Source organism: Aulonocara stuartgranti (genome assembly GCF_965226115.1).
Source record: "Aulonocara stuartgranti genome assembly, chromosome: 5".
NCBI classification, from domain to species: domain Eukaryota; kingdom Metazoa; phylum Chordata; class Actinopteri; order Cichliformes; family Cichlidae; genus Aulonocara; species Aulonocara stuartgranti.
The window spans coordinates 18,657,491-18,668,148 of NC_138943.1; positions in this window are offsets into that span (position 1 = coordinate 18,657,491).

Below are 10,658 nucleotides of genomic sequence, written 5' to 3' on the forward strand. Positions count from 1 at the left end.
TGAGTGATGTTAAATGTATGAAGGCCATCTCAAGCAGAACGAGTAGCTCAATGTCCTGCACAAGAGGATTTATTTACTCTTCAAATTGTGGATTAACCAACAATGAAATAGTGATTTTTATTCCAGATTTATTTTTGCAGCTCAATATTAACATCTTTTAAGCACTTCTCTCTCTGTGCTGGTAATTATATGTACAGAGAACGTGGTTCATGTGAGCATTCGATTTACACCAAAATGTAAATATATTCTTTAAAGCCTTGTGTTCATATAATTGTCTGGTTATTCTATCAGAAAGTAACAAAGCACCACTTTACTGGGAGGCTCGGTGGCTTTAGCTAAAGTGATTAATAAGAGAACATCAGTAGATGTACAATGGCCTTTCACTGTGTCTTGAAACTCATGCTGCTGCTTGTTGCTTGGGTGTCTGATTTCTATGTGAGCATAGAACCTGAAATACCAGAAATGTAATTGGCTGTCTGTGATTTCACTAGAAACACTTGAGCTCATCATTGAACAACAGCCAGAGGGATTGTTTCACATGCATTCAAACCTGCAAGCAGCAACTGTGCATTTAAAGGTCGAAGACACAAAGTTTGGTGGATTTATACAGGAGTTACTGCATACCAGCCATACACACACTCATTTTTAGCAGCAGGGGAATTTCACACCTCACAGTGTGCACCTGTCTTCCATTGTATGAAAATAGCAGTCACAATCCCCCACTCAAATCCTAAATGCAGTGCTCTGGTGACTATTTATTATTTGTCATAGTAAATGAGCCCTGCACTAGTTGGATTAAAACAACACTTTTTTTTCCCCCCTGGTGGTCCTCCTTGGGTCCTCGTACTCTGGGCCCTCTGGATGTCTGGGACCTGGATCTCCTCCATACCTGCTTCATGTCCTAGGGGACGGGGCTATGGCTCCCCACACTCACTAGCAGATCATTACATGGAGAAACCTTTTGAATACAAGTGTGCTGATCCACACAGGTGTTCACAGACACAAACTACAGCTTTCTTGGCTGCTGCCTCAAAGCACATTGTGCCCTGTCGATCTTGCGTGCTGCACAGTAACATGTAATATTTAGTATCTACTTTTATCTCTCCTGTTAGCTAGTTTATTGTGAAGGTGTTATATTTATAATGTTGCTCTTTTTTTGTTTGTTTTTCTTTTTTTTCTTCCCCTCTTTCTCACCATCTCTTCCCCCCTCTATTTTTTTCTCTTCCTCTTTCTTTCATTCTTTCTCCCTGTCCTATCCCCCAGTCATGTCTGTCCCGTCTGTAACAACCGAAAATCAAATCAAATAAATACATAATTATAATAAAGGTCAATCAAATGGACCAATATGGCAAGGCCATGATAATCCAGTTGGTAAAGTAAATCCGCTTGGCATCTTTCTTGGCCTTCAGACAACAATTCTGATGGCTAAACTGTCCTGTTTGGACAGGCAAAAAACAAACAAACCAAAAACACTTTCAGCCTTCATCTTCACGTGCATCTCAGCATGCAACTAGTTAGCCCACTGTTGCAGTAGATTCATAGGTATCCATCACTCCTGTGGTAGCTTTTGCTATGACTTGCTCCTTCTGTTCCTGTCAGTTGTGCCAGAAAAAAATGGAACAAATTAACTGACTGTTGAATGACACAGAAAGATAAGCAAAATGTGCTTAAACTGAACTTAATTTTATAGACTGTCTTTAAGCATGTCATCAACTACAGCAATGTAAAGGGCAAATTGTAAATGATCTGTTGACAGACTAACTATAAGTAGCTGAAAACTGCACCAATTACAGCACTGTTACTGGTATATCAGTTGCAAGAAACTTATGGTTATGTAGACCATAAATGGACATTGCATTCTCAGTAAAAGCAATAATGTGAACATAAACCTGTATCCAGTATATTAAAAATGTGACACATTTGTGCTGTAAATACAGCTGCATTCCTCATTTAACATTTATAATCCCCAACTTCCCCATATCTGGAGTAAATGATTTACTATGAAGAAAGTTAAACATATATAAGAAGTGTAGATGACTCTTTTGATGTAAAATAACTAACCTGTGTTTATGAGATAAGAGCTGCTTCCTTCTTGTTTAAAGCCTTAGGGCTTAAAAAGGGTTACCATTTCCTATAGAAATAATACAGTCATCAAAAACATTTCATTCAGTCCTTTCATTCAGTTGCTTGAAGAACCACTGTTAGCAGCAATAACTTGAAGTAATTTTCTGTATGACTTCATCAGTCTTTCATATCATTGGGGAGGAATTTTGGCTAGTTGTTTTTAGAGCATAGCTGCAGTTCATTGAGACTGGAGGCCATGCATTTATTCACAGCTCACGTAAAGGCCTACTGATATCTGGACTACAGCAGCACATCCCTCCACCACCGTGCTTGACTGCTGGTTTGTCTGTGCTAATATGTTTGGTTTTCACTTAACACGGTGCTGTGCATTATGGCTATAATTGTTATGTCTTTTTCTAATGTGATGGACTGTACTAAGTTGTAGTTCTTGTTTCAGCTACTTCTGTGATGTTTGCATGGTCTGACCCCTTAGTAAAATTTGCTTGGAACATCTGTCCCAGGGAAGACTGGCAGCTCTCTCACATGTTTCCCTGTTGTTTTCACTGTAGAATGATGGACTTCACATTTTTGGAAATGGCCTTATACGTCTAACCAGATTGGTGGGCAGCAGCAATTGTTTCTCTAAGATTATTGTTGATGTCTTTCCTCCTTGGGATTGTGTTAACACACACCTGAATCCTCCAGGCCAACAAACTGCCAGAGCTTCTGCTTTTATAAAGGCGCTCACTCTTGATGATGATCAGTTAATCAACTGGATTTGATTAGCAGCACCTGGCTGCTTATTACACTTGTAATTCCTATGGAAGCATTAAGGATGCACTTAGTTTTTCACAGGACTACATAGTCTTGTGAAAACTTTCTTGTTCACATAACTGTGTAAAGTCTAGTGACACCCTTTTCATTGCGTGTATGCATTTTGAGGTTAATGAAGAGTGATGCTGCACACATTATCCTTGTTCGCCTTTACACCTGTACCTGAGGAGTCATGTTAAAGTTAAGTAGTCGGTCTTTTTCATGTGTGTAATTTGCTCTTTCGCTCTCTGTCAGCGTGAATGATTAAGGCTGATCTGCTCACAATTTCTTTTTGGCTTAAAGAAAAATAAAGCCAAGGATGTTTTCTCTTTTCTGCGTTTGATGTGTTGTTGTGAACCGAGATAAGAAACGACGTGGAATCATTACCAAACCTCTGCTGTACAATTAAATAACTAAATAAAATTAGGAACACTCAAAAGTAACTAACTAAAAGCATGGACAACTTCAAAAGTGAGAACTAAGTGGAATGACCTTAGTGCTGCGTTCGATACTGTTGACCATAATATCCTATTAGAGCGATTAGAACTTGCTGCAGGTATTACAGGTACTGCGCTGCAGTGGTTTGTATCATATCTATCTAATAGACTCCAATTTGTACATGTAAATGGAGAGTCCTCTTCACACACTAAGGTCAGTTATGGAGTTCCACAGGGTTCAGTGCTAGGACCAATTCTGTTTACATTATACATGCTTCCCTTAGGCAGCATCATTAGAAGACATAGCATACATTTTCACTGCTATGCAGATGACACACAGCTCTATCTATCCATAAAACCAGATAACACACACCAATTAGTTAAACTGCAGGAATGTCTTAAAGACATAAAGACCTGGATGGCCGCTAACTTTCTGATTCTTAATTCAGATAAAACTGAGGTTATTGTACTCGGCCCTGAAAAGCTTAGAAATATGGTATCTAAGCAGATTCTTACTCTGGATGGCATTACCTTGGCCTCCAGTAACGCTGTGAGGAACCTTGGAGTCATTTTTGACCAGGATATGTTCTTCAACGCACATATTAAACAAATATGTAAGACTGCTTTCTTCCATTTGCGCAACATCTCTAAAATTAGAAATATCCTGTCTCAGAGTGACGCTGAAAAACTAGTTCATGCATTCATTACTTCCAGGCTGGACTACTGTAATTCATTATTATCAGGATGTCCAAAAAACTCACTGAAAAGTCTTCAGCTAATCCAAAATTCTGCAGCTGACAGGGACTAGAAAGAGAGAGCAGATTTCTCCTGTTTTGGCTTCCCTTCATTGGCTCCCTGTTAAGTCCAGAATTGAATTCAAAATCCTGCTCCTCACATACAAGGTCTTAAATAATCAGGCCCCATCTTATCTTAATGGCCTTATACTACCATATCACCCCATTCACTCTCGCACTGCAGGCCTGCTGGCCTACTTGTTGTTCCTAGAGTATTTAAAAGTAGAATGGGAGGGAGAGTCTTCAGTTTTCAGGCCCCTCTTCTGTGGAACCAGCTTCCAGTTTGGATTCGGGAGACAGACACTATCTCTACTCTTAAGATTAGGCTTAAAACTTTTCCTTTCTGCTAAAGCATATAGTTAGGGCTGGACCAGGTGACCCTGAATCCTCCCTTAGTTATGCTGCAATAGGCATAGGCTGCCGGGGGATTCCCATGATGCATTGAGTTTTTCCTTTCCAGTCACCTTTCTCACTCACTATGTGTTAATAGACCTCTCTGCATTGAATCATATCCGTTATTAACCTCTGTCTCTCTTCCACAGCATGTCTTTCATCCTGTCTTCCTTCTCTCACCCCAACCGGTCGCAGCGGATGGCCGCCCCTCCCTGAGCCTGGTTTCTGCCGGAGGGTTCTTCCTGTTAAAAGGGAGTTTTTCCTTCCCACTGTCGCCAAAGTGCTTGCTCATAGGGGGTCATATGATTGTTGGGGTTTTCTCTGTACCTATTATTGTGCGATCTACTGTACAATATAAAGCGCCTTGAGGCGACTTTTGTTGTGATTTGGCGCTATAGAAATAAAATTGAATTGAATTGAATTGAATTGAATGTATGGATGCATTACATGTGAACCTGTATTTATGGCTGTAGATTTCCATGGCAGTAAGTTGAGCTGATCATCTAGTGGCAGATGCTTACTAGTAACATAACCTGTGTGTACTGTTGCTAGCTAGGTTTGTGCTGCTAGTTGACAGGTCAGAGTTCCTAGAAACACTTTTTCTGCCCTTCGCTTCATGCACTCTAATATGTTTTCATTTTAAAACAGGTAACATGCATTCAGCTCTGTCTGTACTCTGCCATTCTGGGAACTCTCTTTAAGGTGGGACTCAGACATTCACATTTTCTTTCCAAATGAGAGTTTTGCAAATTAGGCATAATATGAGCTAGTGCCAGTCTAACCTTCAATTTAGCCACTGGTCAATCCAACAGTCCACATCGATTTGTTATCATATTGGGTAACCAGAGGGTAACACAAGCTTACAGTTTATCTCGCGATGGCCTCCATATATTTTCCGACAGTGGAACGATTCTAACTGAAAGGCTGTAAGACAAAAATGTGAGACCAAGGGTGTAGATTTGGTTTTGGCATTGGTGGGGACGGATGATTCAACCTTTGAACCCTGCCCTGTTTCTTTTTTTTCCTTTTGTCTTTGTTTCTTGATAAAAAAAAAAAAAAGGAGAAATATACTTGCCCTCATATGCAGTTCTACATGCTTTTAAACCATTTAAAATCACAATTCATAGTTTTACATTTGAATTATATAATGTTAAATTATTATTAAACAAATGACTGACTAAGTATTTTAGGCTTTAGTTTACTTCAGCCATATTCCATATAAATCAGGTATCATACAAACATAAAAATAGCTTCAAATACATTCATGACAATAAAAGAATATGACTTTAACCCTCTACAGCATAGCGTTGCCCTGAGGCAACAAACCACATTTTCATGCCTTACATGGCCCTTCAAAAAAAAAAAAACTTTTTTTTTTCAAATAATGCTACCAGACACATCTCTTTCCAATAAAATGATGAGTTGAAGGTGGTGTGACTTTCATTTTGGTGGGGGAGGACCCCTTTCTGCAAGCTGCACTACATGAGGGACATCTCCATTAGGAGGCAAGAAAAATATCACTACTTTACATGTTTATAGTGAAATAAATGTATATTAAAAAATACTTGTATGTGCATGAATATGTTAAGAAGCATATTTGATTGTTTGTTCTACTTTTGTAAATTTATTTAGACAGTAAAACTGTTAATTTTCATTCGTTGCCTCAAGGCAACACTGCGCAGTTAGCCCAAAAATTTTCAGGCATTACCGGGAGTGCAGAATTATTAGGCAAGTTGTATTTTTGAGGAATAATTTTATTATTGAACAACAACCATGTTCTCAATGAACCCAAAAAACTCATTAATATCAAAGCTGAATGTTTTTGGAAGTAGTTTTTAGTTAGTTTTTAGTTTTAGCTATTTTAGGGGGATATCTGTGTGTGCAGGTGACTATTACTGTGCATAATTATTAGGCAACTTAACAAAAAACAAATATATACCCATTTCAATTATTTATTTTTACCAGTGAAACCAATATAACATCTCCACATTCACAAATATACATTTCTGACATTCAAAAACAAAACAAAAACAAATCAGCGACCAATATAGCCACCTTTCTTTGCAAGGACACTCAAAAGCCTGCCATCCATGGATTCTGTCAGTGTTTTGATCTGTTCACCATCAACATTGCGTGCAGCAGCAACCACAGCCTCCCAGACACTGTTCAGAGAGGTGTACTGTTTTCCCTCCTTGTAAAGCTCACATTTGATGATGGACCACAGGTTCTCAATGGGGTTCAGATCAGGTGAACAAGGAGGCCATGTCATTAGTTTTTCTTCTTTTATACCCTTTCTTGCCAGCCACGCTGTGGAGTACTTGGATGCGTGTGATGGAGCATTGTCCTGCATGAAAATCATGTTTTTCTTGAAGGATGCATACTTCTTCCTGTACCACTGCTTGAAGAAGGTGTCTTCCAGGAACTGGCAGTAGGACTGGGAGTTGAGCTTGACTCCATCCTCAACCCGAAAAGGCCCCACAAGCTCATCTTTGATGATACCAGCCCAAACCAGTACTCCACCTCCACCTTGCTGGCGTCTGAGTCGGACTGGAGCTCTCTGCCCTTTACCAATCCAGCCACGGGCCCATCCATCTGGCACATCAAGACTCACTCTCATTTCATCAGTCCATAAAACCTTAGAAAAATCAGTCTTGAGATATTTCTTGGCCCAGTCTTGACGTTTCAGCTTGTGTGTCTTGTTCAGTGGTGGTCGTCTTTCAGCCTTTCTTACCTTGGCCATGTCTCTGAGTATTGCACACCTTGTGCTTTTGGGCACTCCAGTGAGGTTGCAGCTCTGAAATATGGCCAAACTGGTGGCAAGTGGCATCTTGGCAGCTGCACGCTTGACTTTTCTCAGTTCATGGGCAGTTATTTTGCGCCTTGGTTTTTCCACACGCTTCTTGCGATGCTGTTGACTATTTTGAATGAAACGCTTGATTGTTCGATGATCACGCTTCAGAAGCTTTGCAATTGTGAGACTGCTGCATCCCTCTGCAAGATATCTCACTATTTTTGACTTTTCTGAGCCTGTCAAGTCCTTCTTTTGACCCATTTTGCCAAAGGAAAGGAAGTTGCCTAATAATTATGCACACCTGATATAGGGTGTTGATGTCATTAGACCACACCCCTTCTCATTACAGAGATGCACATCGCCTAATATGCTTAATTGGTAGTAGGCTTTCGAGCCTATACAGCTTGGAGTAAGACAACATGCATGAAGAGGATGATGTGGACAAAATACTCATTTGCCTAATAATTCTGCACTCCCTGTATAATGCATTTGCATATGAGTGTAGAGATGTGTTTGTGTGCATTTATATGATCATAGTCAATGTTTTATACTTTACAATCTACTCATAATTACAGGACATGGATGTAAATACCTTTTATGGAAGGAAACCAAGGGAATGTGCACTTTCTGTCCTCAGAAATGAGGACAGTGAGCTTTCAGGGAGTGACATTGAAGTAGAGGAGTGGATCCCTGAATGAGGTTTGGGGGGATACTTAGGAGCTCAGGGGTCAGTTGGTAAAGTAACTGTGTCTGTGTGTGTGTTAGTGCCCACATAGCAAGCAGGTCTGGCCAGGATCTGGTATCAAGTCGGCACTGCTGGCCGACTTCTGGCATGATAAGACGTATGTCATCAGGCCTGGCATAGATGGCACTGTCTATGTGATGGCATGCCATATCTGGCTTGATTGTGGCTTGGTTTATGTGGCCCAGGCCTACAGAAAAGAGGTCTGGCATCAAGCTGGCACTTCTGACTGACTGGTGTTTTGGCAGAGTGTATGCCAACCAGATGTGTGCCAGGTCTGGCAATGACGCCACTGTTTATGCGATGGCATAGTAGTAGTAGTATTTATTTATTGTCATTGTCAAGAACAATGAAATTGCGTTTGGGGCTTCCATACAACCCAAAAAAAGAAGAAAATAATAAATACCCCTTAAAACCCAAGTGTACATATTTAACCCAGTGTGACTCCAATGCAATAAGACAATCCTTAGCAATAATGTTCGTAGAAATTCAGACAAAGACCTGAGAAACATGACAAAATACAACAATGCAACCCATTCAATATTATTGTACTGTGAGATATGATATCAGATATGATAGTTATCTATTTAAGAAAGAGGGGGGGGGGGGGGGCAGGAGGGGGAAGAGAATAAAGATATGATGCACCAATGCAGACCAGTTCATTGCTATTAAGAAGTTGGATATGGTTATTGTCCGTGAGAGGGGGGCAGAGAGTTCAGGAGCCTCACAGCCTGTGGATACAGGCTGTTGGCCAGTCTGGATGTTCTGGCCTGTATAGACCTGTACCTTCTCCCTGAGGGCAGCAGATGGAAAAGGTGGCGCGCAGGGTGATGTTGGTCCCGCAGGATACTGTGCACCCTCCTCAGACAGCGAGTGGGGAAGATATTACTGATCTCTGGCAGACTTGTTCCAATAATTCTGCCAGCTTCTTTCACCACCCGCTGGAGTGCTTGCTGATCGGCCTTGGTGCAGTTGGGGAACCACACTAGAAATCCATACGTCAGAACGCTGCTGATGGCACAGTTGTAGAAGTTCAACATCAGAGATCTGGGAATGTGTGCGCTCCGCAGTCTCCTCAGGTAGTAGAGGCGCTGTTGGGCCTTCCGTGCAACTGAGGTGATATGGTTGCCCCAGGACAGGTCCTCGGTCACAGTTACCCCCAAGAATTTAAAACTGCTCACCCTCTCCACCGCCTCACTGCCAATGAAGAGAGGCAGATGGTTGTTATGACCCCTCTTCCGGAAATCTACAAGGATCTCCTTGGTCTTTTTGGTGTTTAAGACCAAGTTATTGTCGTGGCACCATGACTCTAGTTGTTGCACCTCTGTCCTATAGTTTGTCTCATCATTGTTGGATATAAGTCCGAGCATGCTGAGCATGTCCGAGATATGGCATGCTATATCTCAGGTGGCAGAGCAGGTTACAAACTGATAGGAAGGTTAGTGGTTCGATCCTGGCTCCTCCAGTCTGCATGTCAAGAGTGTGAATGTGTATGAATGTAGTTAGGAAGCACTCTGTTAAGCAAAAGTGGGTGAATGTGGCATGTTGTATAGAGCAGTTTGAGCAATCTGGGAGAGTAGAAAAGCGCTATATAAAAATCAGTCCATTCACTGTCTGAACAGAGTTTCGGCATGTTACTTTTGCACTGTTTTGCATGTTCTGCCACATGTTGTTATTGCATGGCTTGATTAAGGTACACATTAGGCTGACATCTGGGGCCAGAGCTGAAACCGTTCTGGGCCAGCACAGGGCCAGCAGTGTGTCTACAACTGGCCCGTGACTGCGCATCACCTACAGATGGCCCACATACTGCAATGAATGACGGCCCTTTGGTGGCCCAGATCAGGTTTGCCAGAGGTAATCCACACATGGGCCAGCACAGGACCACCAGTGTGTCTGAAACTGGCCTTGTGCTGGCCCATGTGTAGGCCACCTCTGGCAAACTAGGTCTGGGCCACCAAAGGGCCGTCATTCTTTGCGTGCACAATGTGTGTGTGTGTGTGTGTGTGTGTGTGTGTGTGTGTGTGTGTGTGTGTGTGTGTGCATGCGCGTGCATGGGGTTAGGGTCAAATGTTGGATGTATTTTGGTGTTTTATTGTTCTTTTTTTTTTTGGTGTTTTATTGTTCTGTGAAATGTTTGCATTGTTTATTTGTTGTTTATTTATTTGTTCATCCTTGTTGTACTAATACAACTTATTATAGCATAACTTGGCATTTTACTACCCTTGTCGCACAGTGTTGCCTTGAAGCAACAAACCAATATCTGTTTGGGGGGGGCAGGGTGTCAAATTTTATGATTGATATATTATTAGGGACCCTAAAGCTCCCCCAAAATAGGGAGAAATATTTTTTTCCCAAAAAATTAACAACATTAGTTCAGTTATAGTACACCAACATCTCTAACATATTAGCACTAAGGGAACACTGAATGACCTGGTGGTTTTTGTCCATAAAACTACTCATCTAAGATTACCACAAAATATCTCTCAGCAAAATTATGCAACATTTTAGTCACTATTGCCCCGATCAAATCAGTGAGCTGGGATTTTTAATTCTAAACATGAACTACTGTTACAGCAACAGACATGGACTACATGTCCATGGGGCGATCATGGCTCAAGAGT